A 12472-nucleotide genomic window follows, 5' to 3' on the forward strand; every position below is an offset into this window, starting at 1 on the left:
CCCTGCTCAAAGCAGGACCAATCCTCAACTAAATCATCCCAGCCAGGGCTTCATCAAGCCTAACCTTACAAACCTCTAAGGAAGAAGATTCCACCACTTCCCTAGGTTAACCATTCCAGTGCTTCACCACACTCCTAGTGAAAAAGTTTTTCCTAATATCCAACCTAAACCTCCCCCACTGCAACTTGAGACCATTACTTCTTGTTCTGTCATCAGGTACCACTGAGAACAGTCTAGATCCATCCTCTTTGGAACCCCCTTTCAGGTAGTTGAAAGCAGCTATCAAATCCCGCCTCATTCTTCTCTTCTGCAGACTAAACAATCCCAGTTCCCTCAGCCGCTCCTCATAAGTCATGTGCTCCAACCACCTAATCATTGTTGTTGCCCTCCGCTGGACTCTTTCCAATTTTTCCACATCTTTCCTGTAGTGTGGGGCCCAAAACTGGACACAGTACTCCAGATGAGGCCTCATCAACATCAAATAGAGGGGAATGAGTTCTCCGGCAGAGCTGCGTTTTAAGGGTTAGTGGGTGGCAGGTTGGACCGTATTGGTGCCTAAGCACTGTACAGACTGCAGGTTGAGACCTAAGTCCCTTGACAAATAGGAGCTGGACTTAGCAGGTAAAGTGGGTAGTGGCTGAGTACTTCCTTTAGCCAAGATTAAGTGTGTGGCAGTGAGGCCTTCACAGGCAGAGCCTCTAGTTGTAGTGGGACTGTTAGTCCACGCTGGGAATAAATGTGCTCTCAGAATGTCACTGTGGTGATATAAGCCATTCCCACCAGCATGGCTCTACAACACCTCAGTGCCTGGTCTGAAAAAATGAGAGGGGAGGGGGGCTCTCTAATCACAGTGGAACATTTATCTGTGAACTTGGGCCTTTGCTACAACCCAAGTAGCTTGCATTCAGCTTTTAGCGGGTGAGTGAGTGCCATCTTTACTTATGCTCTGTTGCCATTTCCTGGGTTACTCATTGATCCTACTGGTGGTACTTGATGAACCAATGGAGGAGCTGCCTTTGAGAAAGGGAGGTGAAGGGGAGGAGGAGTTACAATGTACTATCAGTAGCAATGCCTCTCAACCTGCCATGGGACATAATGTGTGAATGGGACCCAAAATGAAGGACCCAAAATAATTCTTCGTGTGAAACATCCCAACCATCCATGGCCATTGTAGACTAAAATACATTCATTATAATCAAGGTCACATATATATAGTGGCTAGCTGCCTATCCTAGGTCCCTGGATAGAAAATACCATGGGATTCATTCCTTTGGTGTAAATCACTCTTTCTGTAATCTCCATTTTATGATCTTTTCTGTCTGAGGTAAATAATTTACCTCAATAAAAGTGAGGGGCACCAAAGTTGTGTGGAACTTTATGACTAAAATGAGGGAAATTTGAGTAGTGTGTTAATATGATTTCAGTTGGGCTAGAGAGATTTTAATTTTAAATGCTAACTGGCAAGGATGATCACAGTTGATCCCCCACAGCTGAGAGCTAAAGCAAACAATCCATGATAAGGGTTAGAAGATGCTCACATTCCTCTCAACCACTATCTGTCATTGGAAGCAAACTTTACTTCTGGCTGTGAACCTCATTCCTATTTTGTGACTGACAAATGGCAGATGAGCTTTTGGTAGAAATGGGATATGTCTGTGCAATACAAACCAACATCTTATAATCAGGAATCCATGTATGGTGCAATTTCATGGCAGGCGCTGTACCGCAGAATTTACATTTGTCAGAGAATTGTGCTCCAGCATCTCAGCCTTCATGTTTACAAAATGCGATTAGCTGTCATGGTAGTGAAGAGAACCTTGAAAATCTCACACGAGAGTAACTGATACACTGTCTTCTCGAGTCTGCAAAGAGCCTGAAACAATAGCTCTGAGAGGTGTGATCCACTCTGTTCATCTTAGTGAGTTATTAACTGTGAAGCCCAAAAATAAGATGATATTTAACTGCTCAGTTACTTCAGTGATGGATATTTTAGCAGAAACATGCTTGATGTTATAAGCGGATATAGTGCAATGTACTATCCTTATACCAGTATAGCTGTGTCCACAGTAGGGGAAGAGGAGGTTGTATCACATGAACTACACTGGTACAGTTAACAGGTACAGTCAACATGTGTGGGTAGACAAGTCTTTAGTCACTTTTGAAACTGGGATTTAAGTTCCTAAGTCACTTAGGTGCTTTAGAAAATGTTAACCCGCCATGTCTAGAGAAGCAGCCCCAGAGTCTGCTCCAGCGCTGACTCCTCTCCACAGGGTTAGCCTCAGACCTCTTGCAACAACTGATCGATGAAGTATGATCAGCAGCTCCAGAGAGACCATGAACTGGATGTTATGGTTTATCAGGTTGTGAAGATGCCCAAAAGAACCACTTTGCTTGTGTAAATAGTATGTTCACATTCCTGGTTCGGAGCAGTTAGAGCACAGGGAGCTGATTTGAATTTGTTATGGTTAGTTTCAATTTGCTGATCAGACTCCATCCCTCCCGCATTAATCTACTCCATGATCCAGGCAGGACTCAGACAAACAAAGATGAAAGTAAGCCGGTCCGGTCCAGTACAGCTTACCGGTAAGAAAATGTCCGCCAGTACACAGCCAACCGTACTTGTTAGGTAATAAAGCGAGTCCTCACTCACCTCTCCAGCACCCGAGTTCGTGTGGAGTTGGTATGGGGCACACAATTCTGTCAGAGACCAGACACCAATGCGTTGATCAACGGGCTCACACTATCCTTAGCTCTCAAAGCTTTAGATTAAGTGTGGCCCCTTTATTAGGGGTGAGCATCAATATTTATACACAGAAGTAAACAAAGTGATTAACAAAAGATAATGGTCATGCATAATCAATCAAGATTTTACAGGAAAAGCAAGTTTAACAAGTAAATGCATAGAGATAAAGGCTAATGGCTACTTGAGAAAGGGGGTGTCATGAGTAGTTTGCAGGTCAGTGCTTTGTTCGATAAAGGGTTCAGAAAGGATTATGCAGAGACGGCCAGTCTGGGTGTGTTTTGGCTCCCCAAAGTTCACCAAAAGTTTAGACCCAACATACTGGCAGGGCCGCTGATGGGGCGGGGGGGGCGGGGAAAAAGGGGTATCTACCCCTGGGACTCCTAGCTGCCGCTGCTACCGTGCCAGCAGCTGGAGCCCCAGGCCCTGTAAATCGCCGCTGGAGCCTCAGGTGACACAGCCCAGGCAGCACTGAAGGGCTGGCTGGGGGAGTCTGGCATTAGCCCTGCCCCTTCTGGGGGCCCAGTGCCACTCCCTTATCTTGCCCAGGACCTCAGCCACCCTGCGTACCGCCAGCAAGTCCTTTAAGTTATTTTCATCCCTTCAGACAGCCTCTGTGCAGTCACACTATGCACCACCAGCTCAGCCTCTCCAGCTGCCGGGTAGGGGGTGTGGGGGCTACAGAGCCTGTGTTGGACCAGCTCCCTAAATAAAGGTGCCTCTTTGTGGTGAATGCGTCTACTGTCTCTTGTCTATCACAGTGGATACTGCGTCTGTCATGCAACCCTTTGACACTGACACTGACCCTAAGGTTTTCTCCAGCCAGTCAAGTCCAGCCATGTGGCAAGATGTTCTGACAAACTCTGCCTGGCCTGTCTGCATTTCACCCTCCGTTAAAGCTCTGTTACAGTATGGCTTTTAAAAACCGCAGGGATCCCATTCTACTACTTGAAATGCAGGGCATCAGCTAGTAGGTGGATAATGATACAACTGATCTGTATAGTGGCTGCAGGAACATCCTTTATGGCGCTAAAGAGTGAATGCTGTAGAGTGAAGAGTAGGGTTATCCGTATTGGTCCCACAGTTTATCATGTTGTCATCACTACAACGTATGTGGTATAACTATAGATATGCTACCCAGTGTATATATTATATAAAAATAAATACCAATCATAATTTCAGACTTTTTTCTCCCCTAAAAATTGGGATTGTTTGTGAAAACAATAAAATATGGTAGCACCATAGACACCATGTGGAGCTGATAGACACATGGGCAAAGACTGGCTCGTAGGCAAATAATCCTGAAAGGTGCATGTTGGAGCTAAGTTAATGACTAACAATGGTTAGATAGGAGGATGAGAAGTAAGTAATTGAATACACAGTGGAGCATGCTCCTGATATCTTTCCAGTCCCTCATTGTCGACATGGTCTCTGCAGGAGAAGGGAAAAGACACTGAAATTCATAGGGAGGGATGTGCAATCCAGCCAGAATGATCTGTAGGTGAAAACCTCTCCCGTATTTTATACTTGAGCACATAAAGTGTTTTGACTTCCTCAAGACAAGCAATTTCTTGAGGAAAGAGTGTAAACTGTTTGCAAACAGGATTGAACCTCATTTGACTGACCATGGGGGTGTACATTGTTGTGTGACAAGGAGTTCAACGAGTTAAGATAGAAAAATGCTTTCTAAAAAAAACCCATCTGTGCTTTTCCTGGAAAACAACTGTCTGCTAATTCTATAGTATATGTTTATTAAACAAATATTTCACTAGAAAATTCCTCATTGCTATAAAAATCTCATTTCCAAGGATATCCTGGGGCACAAGGAGAGCAGGCAGTAATTGCTCATTCCCATAATTACAGAAATTGTATTGGCAGGTTAACATGAAGCAATATTTACACAGACTAATATAGTCACGTGACAGTGCACCTAACTGAATTAAAGGCCATCTTGTTTCTCCTGTCTTACAACAGGCAGCACAACTTTGGTGTTACTGGTGGTAGTTACAGGGATCTAAGCACCTGACCTAGGGCCTGGTCCAAAGCCCATTGAAATATGTGGAAAGATTTCCATTGACTGCGATGGGCTGTATTGTGTCAGGTTCCTAAAGTTTTGTTTCCATTGTTGTTTATTAAAGCTCAGTGCCTCTTCTGAGGGTTGGTTTTATGCACAGCTACAGCCTATTGCAGTTCAGATTTCCCTTCTCCTTCCAGCCATCATGAGGGCTGGGCCCAGCTAGTCCCATTTCTGCCTGAGGTGAGGGAAAAACCTTAAAAGTTTTTTTTCATCTGTCAACCTCAAATGACCATGGCTGGAGATGTGGCACTAGATGGGGTGGGATCTGAGTTACTACAGAGAATTCTTTCCCAGCTGTCTGGCTGGTGGGGCTCACCCACATACTCAGGGTCTAACTGATCGCCATATTTGGGGTTGGGAAAGAATTTTCCCCCAGGTCAGATTGGCAGATGCCTTGGGGGGTTTCCATCTTCCTCTGCAGTGTGAGGCACAGCATACTAAGTTGCTTGTTTGAAGTAGAGTGAATGGTGGCTACTTAAAGTCTTTAAATCAAGATTTGAGGATGCCAGTTACTCAGCCAGAGGTTATCAGGCTATTACAGGAGTGGGTGGGTGAGGTTCTATGGTTTGAGCTGTGCAGGATGTTACATGAAGATGATCTGGCCTTAAAGTCTATGAGAACCCTAGCAAGGGCCCTCACACCATGCCTCCCACTGGAGGAACCAGCAAAGTACCCAGCATCATAAATGCCTAAAGAATGGGACATGGTTTTATCAAATGTTTTGTATTTTCCAGTCTACTAGCAGGTGGCTTTTTACACCCACAAAACACCCAGCTGCTTTTTGTGTCTGAGCTCTCCACTTTCATTTGCACTATGCACAGAAACAGGATTCACGAACAAAGATGGCAGAAGCAAATATACAGTCTGTGAGAATTTGTCACATGTAATACAAGCTGAGAGCAAGGTTGTCATTAAAGTTGTCCAGGAACCTTCTACCTAAACATTTTTTCATTGGAAAATTTGATTAGTTGAAACCATTTGCGAAACAGCATCAGGTTTAATGAGATAACTGACTTGAAAAATTGTTATTTAAAAAAGTTTAGTGATTGTTAGATAAGAAGGTTTCAGTTCTGAGTCAAAATGATTTTTAATTTAAAATTTTTAGTAAATTTACACTAGAAAAAAAGGTTAAAAGGAAAAATAGTAAAAAAATCACAATGGAATGTTTTGATTGACCTAAACCAAAATGTTTCAATTGATTCAAACCATTGTTTTTTCATATTGTGAGTATGCAAAAATTTGAGATTTCACCATTATTTCTGTTGGGGACAGGAAAAAAATTGAAATCTTTCCTGATCAGCTTTAGCTGTCTCAGCCATTATTCAGCTGCAATGAGGAAGATGGCAGAAATAACCCGCCAACCCCTGCTCTTCCCTGCTCCCATTGCAACTCTGGTGAGCACTTCCTGCTCCCCTGTCTGGTGGGCAGATACCTCCCATTGTGAGAAGCGAGGCGGGCTGGTGTTGGAGCAGTTCTGGCTCTGCCCCTGCTCAAGGGCCAAAGTAGCTTGCTGGGGGTGAAGGACTTTACTCTTCAAAGCAAGGGGAAGCAGAGAAAGAGGTTGGACTGAGTGCCAGTTCATTCTCTGGTCTACACCCTTGGGGCGATGCAGCTCCTGTGTGCTGCCCCTCATTCAAAGCAGACAGCAATGTTACAACCCAGCCAGATAAGAAATCACACAAATTTCACACTCACTATAATGTTGCCAGTTTGAATATTTCCTGGAAAATTGTATTTTTGAAGCAAAAATTGCCAGGAGGTAGGGCTTGGAGCATTCAAGTGAAAGGAAAATGAATTTGGAGGTAGAGTAGTTTGGCATAACTGCACCCCCAAATCCAGCTGCTCGGGATCTGGGCAGACAGAGATTGCTTCCCAAGTCACCTCACTCCCTTTGATGAAATATTACATCTGAAACTCAAGTCAACTCCAACTCCTCGCCTCTCCTCTGTAGTCATTTTCAAAGTTCAAACTTAACTGTAGAAGGCTGCTGACATATTTATTATCCTTTTTGCAGTGCCATCTGGCAGTTGTGTATTACTGGAAGATTATATATGTCAAATGGAGAGGGAAATATCTTTTCCTGTAACAGTTGTAGAAGCAAAAAAAAAAAAGAAAAAAAAATTAAGAAAAAATCCTGCCAACCATATGGAAGATTTTTTCTGAAATGATCCATCTTGAACAATGAGGAAATGCCACAACCAACATGCAAAAAGATTTTTTAGATCTTGTACATACTGTAGGCTCTGGAGGAGAAAAGGGGAAGGGACTAGACGTGATTACCTGAAGAGCTGACGTGCATCTCATTAAAATTACCTTCCCTGCTAAAAGTCAGCCGGGGAACCTAAAATGATGTGAACAAAGCGAGGCAGCTTGCAGCATGCTATGTGAATCAGAGAAATGGCCTTTCTTTGCCTTCCGGGATTATCGTCCTCACACGCCTTGCAAAAGCAATAGGTGTGAACCTACAGTGGATATGAGCCAAGTTTTGAATACTTGTTCTCTGCTTGGTAACAAGGGGGAGTGGAAAATTACTGGCATCTCCTCTTGGCTCTACCCAGTAAATAAGCTGCAGCATTTTTAATAATGAACAAGCAATGTGACCAGGCTGTGGAGTGGAGAAGGAATTGATTAGGGACACCCTGCATGGTTGGTGTAGTGCATTAGCCCATCACATTTGAAGAGCTGGGTTCAAATCATAGTTTACATCTGCAGTGGCATGGAGACTGATGGTAATAATATGAAACTCTCTCTTTGCTCTTAGGCAGTTCCTTTAATCTCAAAGCACCTTCCCAGCAATTATTTAAGCCTCATAACACTCTGTGAGCAAGAGAACAGTATTATCCTTATTCCACAGCAGGGTTAGCAGTGCAGTGTTGTCCTTTCACGGCAGATGGGAACTGTGTAGAATAGAAAGATCACACGTTTGCTCATGGTCACAACAAACTCTCCCCCCCAATGGTTTGTCCCCAACACAGAAAAATGCCTTGCACCTGGCCCTGTTTGCTTACATGGTGCTTAAATAGATAGCTCTGCCAATGTCCTACAGTCACTTTAGATAGCGCTTATATGACCTTCATCACTGTGGCATCTTAGCATCTCAGTCCCCAAGAGATCTTACTCCACAGCATCCCTGCAAGAAAAGGAGCGTGACCCCAATTTTACAGATGTGGAACTGAGGCACAAGGCTGATTAAATTACTTGTCTAAGGTCACCCAGGGAGTTTGTGGCTGTGCTGAGAATCAAACCCAGGTCCCCACTGGGCATCAACGCCCCTGGAGCATCCTTCCCACTTAACTGTGTGCACTTGAGAAGAGGCAGGAAAAAGCCTTTGCAAACTTGATGAAAAGAAAGCTCTGGTCAGAGGGCCAGATTGTGAACCCTGTTGGCCCACTGATGGCAATTGGACTTCTTGTGTGAGCGGCTGTTCATCAGTTGGAGTGGCTCCTGACGGTGATTGCCCACCACTGAGAGTCCAGGGCTCATGACCTGGCCTAGGAACCTTGAGTGAAACCTGGGTCTTTGGAACTCCCTCTAGCTTCCATGGGGCAGCACTTCTGCCCCTTGTTTTCAAGGCACGGAAAAGGATAATTTCACTTCTTGGTGCAAAGATAAACCCAGACCTTCTTGTGGGGAGATAGAAAAACAACCCTCAGGGCTATTAAGGGGCGAAGTCAGGGATGGGCCTTCAGGCAGCATCTGACCTAATTTTAAAGAGAGTCTAAAATTTCTCCTGTTTCGCAAACAAATCCAGGCTCCTTCCCTCCTGCTTTTTTTGTTCTGTCTTCTTTTGACCATCTTCTGCTGCTTTTAAATAAACAGCACATGGTGAGCGAGAGCCTGAAGTTTCCAAGTGAGTCAGTTTATCCCAGTATTTATTTACCTTTCATCCCAAACAAGCTTTCCACTCTGGGTCTTGCCAGCTTCAGACTATGACATTTCCTCCCCGCACCCCGTCCTCTCGCTCTGATTCAAACCAGTCCAGGCAGCTTTCGTGGTACAGCACTCTGATGTGGTCTGACTTGCAGCAGCCATTCCCTCCCCACCACCACCCAAGTTTATGGTCTGAACGTCGTAAAAATATTTTTACCAGGAAATCTAGCTGAGATCAACATCTTGTTGCAGCTGCCGGGCCCCTGGGATGAGTAGCACGAGATAACCCACTGCATTCCAGAGAGTCTCCACCAATCAGGGGAGTGCCAGCTTTCGTGTAATAGGGCTGGCTCGCTATCACTCTTCTGAGCTGTCTGCCCACTCCCTCCACCCCAAATTTAGACAATATTGCAAACTAGGCTATCGCTTGGCTTCCTGCCTGCCAAAGGAAAACAGTGCTGTGCGTCAGTTATAGGCCCTTCCCACGCCAGCTATTTCCATTACAGATGCCTGCCATAGCAATCCTGTGCTGGGCCACTGCCATTCACAACAGCCAGTAGGCCTGAGTCACCGGTAATGTTTCATTAAGGCCTAATTGCATCACCCAGGATTTTGCGGGGGGAGGAAAGGGGTGGAGGGAAGCCAAGAGGCATGAGATTGGTTGTAAAACACTAGAAATCAAGAGTCATTTAGAGTCTCGGGTAGGTTTTAAACTGGAGCGAGTGAGAGTGCAAAGGCTCGGGGTGCTGTTATGGACTGGGACAGGTCTAGTAGGTGAGCAGGCATACAGGCTCAGGAATGAAGACAAGGGTCAGCAGCAGAGTCAACTGCCAGTGACTAGAACCAGGGGCCAAGCCAGAATCAGAACCAGGAATCAAAGCTGAGGGTCAGAGGCAGGGTCAGATATCAATGCCAGAGCCAAGGGTCAAACAGGAGTCAGGGTTGGAAGTCAGAGCTGGGGTAGGAGCCAGGACTGGTCCCTGAGGATGGGAGGCGAGGTGTACGGGCAGGAGAAGAGGCAAGGATCAAGCATGGTGGGAAGAGGAGCAAAGGCATGAGCCGAGCGGGAACCAGGAACAGGGCTGGATGCTGGAGGCAGGCACAGGCTGGGTCTAATGCAGCCACGACAGGAAACCGCCTTATTGTTCAGACAAACTTCCTGTTCCACCTCCTGGCTCAAATAGTGTAGCTGGATCAACTGTAGAGCTGGGCGATCCTCCAAATCGGAGCTCCCGTGGGTGGTGCCTTGGCTGGAGCTATAGCCCTAGTTGCTTCTCATGCACCCAGTTTCAGTGGCCATTGGGTGGAGGCCAGGATGTGGCAGCTCTTGGGGAACTCCCAAGCTGGCTTCAAGACCTGGGACATCACAGGTGCTATCGACACCCCATTAAACAAGATGGCCCTCGATGTGCTGTAAGATGTCAGCAATAATGATCAAACAAAGCCAGTACTGAGATGACATCCATCTAACAGGGCAGGAGGCCAAACTGTGCTATCCACTGGAGAGGGCTAAGATACACTGATGCAGCTGGGTGGGGTGGTTCGCTGTGCTTTGTGCTGTATCTACAAGGAGGAACTGGTGAGGAGTGCCAAGAGCATCCTGGCAAATGGATGGTGGTCTTGCCTGGCTTCTTGTTTATAGCTGTAGGCAGGTATCAGCACCATTGCCTTGGTGTGAACGTGCTCTACCTCAGCACTTGCAGACAGAGTAGCCCAATCAAATGGCCACAGAGGGGACCCTAGAGCTATTATTTGTAGTGTAGTTCCTAGGATCTGCACACATGGACCACGACCTCATTGTGCTAGGCATTGTACAAACACACGTGGTCTCAACACACCAGCAGCCTATCCCCTGCAAAGTTCATGTAGGCCTCTTGCTCTGTGTGGGAGCACAGGTACCTCTGCCAGCTTTCAGGTCAGGAGTAAGGTGGTCCATTCTTGGTTGGATTGCCAGTTGGGTGAGCTGTTGCTGCTGCACAGTTACAAAACCTACTCCTCTTTTTTTGAAAATTCACTGAATATTTAGCCTAAGGTGACACCTTGTGCCTAGGATCCCCTCTTTTCCTTTTTTTCTCCCAATCTTAAAATTTCATATGGATGATAGAGTTCTCTGACAGTACTTGAAAATGATAAACAAAGGACACTTACATACTAGTTCATTGATTGATCGAATGCGTTGACATCCTCCAGATTAGGAGGCCAGATAGGAAAAAAATACCCACCAACCCTTTAATGGCTATATATATATATATATATAATTATTGCTGATGCAGGTGAAAGATTCATAGTGCTATTTCAGTCATGTACTGTGATGGCAGGGGCCATGCAGTCTTGCCCCACATAGGTCTGTCAGTGCCCCCTATGCATCCTTTCCTATGAGAGTCTATAAGGTCCCACAGAGTTTTGCTAGTGGATTAGAATCTTGACCTGCAGCACATCCTGCTATTCCTATCCAGGCACTCCTAGTCTGGGAATGTGAGTCATCACTAGGTGGGATCATCTGGAGAATCTGTCCTCATACAACTTATGAATCCTGACTGATGTTCTGAAATTGTTGTATTGAGGTACAGCTCATGAATGTAGATGCACCCATCTGCTGTCAGGGCTGTAGCACATCCCTTCCAGACCAGGGGCAATGGTCAGTATTTGACTTTAATGGTTGCCTATTCAGGTGGAAACACCTTGAGATGTGGGTTGGCTGAAGCTAGAAAAAACAGTTGCCTCCATCTCCTCTACAGTGGGTTGCAGTTTGGAGAATGGAAAATCCCTAGCAGCAGACAAAGGAGCCAGATGATGGTGATGGGCCATATAAACTTGAGCGGGAAACGGAAGCTTTGGGCAGGAGAGAGGGCATTCTTTTGTAGCAGAGTATCCTGTTTAACTGCAGACCAGCCAAGGGAAAGGAAGCTAGATGAAAAAGAGACTCCATAACACAGAGAAGAAGCCATGTGTAGGAGAGAGGGACCCAGGACTCTGCCCTAAACCCAAAGAACTCTCCAGAGTGATGAGGAAACTGAGGCAGGGAAATGCTTATAGATATGTTTATTATTTTGTCTATGAAAAATGCACTACACAATCAATGATATCCCTGACATACATCAATGATATTTTCATCCTCTGGACAGATGACCTAAACTGCCTTATAGATTTCCACCACCCCTTTAACAACCACCACCCACCCATCAAGCTCTCTCTAGAACACTCCCACTCTAGCACCAACTTTTGAGCACCATGATCAGCTTCAGCACTGGAACTATACAAATGACAATATACAAGAAAACCACAGATTACCACACTTAACTCCATGGATCCAGTAACCACCCCTGACACTCTGTGAAATCTGTTATCAACAGCCAGGCACTCAGAAACCACAGAATATGCTCAGAGGAGGATGTCTGGGATACACACCTTAGCACACTTAAAACTGCCTTCACCAAACAAGGGAACTCCACCAGAGAAATAGATCACATCAGGAATGGGCCACACAAATATCCCGAAAACTTGCTTCAGTGTAAAAAAAAAAACCAAACCACCCACCTCTATAACTCCACACCCTTAATTGTCACCTACCCCTACAGTGGAATCCATACAGAGTATCATTAAAGATTTAAAACCCATGCTTAATGGAGACCACATCCTGAAAGAAATTTTTCCTGAACCCCCTCTTCAGGAATGGAGCCAGGGTTTTTGATGCCTAGGCAGGGGTCCTTCTGTGCTCCCAGTCGGTGGCGGCAATTCTGCTGCTGGGGGGTCCTGCTCTCCCGGTCTTCGAGGCACTTCAGCGG

The 12472-nt window shown here is 45.6% G+C and overlaps 1 long non-coding RNA gene across 1 annotated transcript; it reads right to left on the reverse strand.

The window, feature by feature from the left end:
• Nucleotides 1–7509: 7509 nt before the first annotated feature.
• Nucleotides 7510–8999, reverse strand: LOC127058944 (uncharacterized). Its single transcript, XR_007776504.1, has 3 exons — nt 8905–8999; nt 7826–7947; nt 7510–7714 (listed from the first exon to the last, which is right to left on the reverse strand). It is a non-coding gene; the product is annotated as an uncharacterized LOC127058944 (long non-coding RNA).
• Nucleotides 9000–12472: the final 3473 nt, after the last annotated feature.

The sequence above is a fragment of the Gopherus flavomarginatus genome, chromosome 10 (genome assembly GCF_025201925.1).
Source record: "Gopherus flavomarginatus isolate rGopFla2 chromosome 10, rGopFla2.mat.asm, whole genome shotgun sequence".
NCBI classification, from domain to species: Eukaryota; Metazoa; Chordata; order Testudines; family Testudinidae; genus Gopherus; species Gopherus flavomarginatus.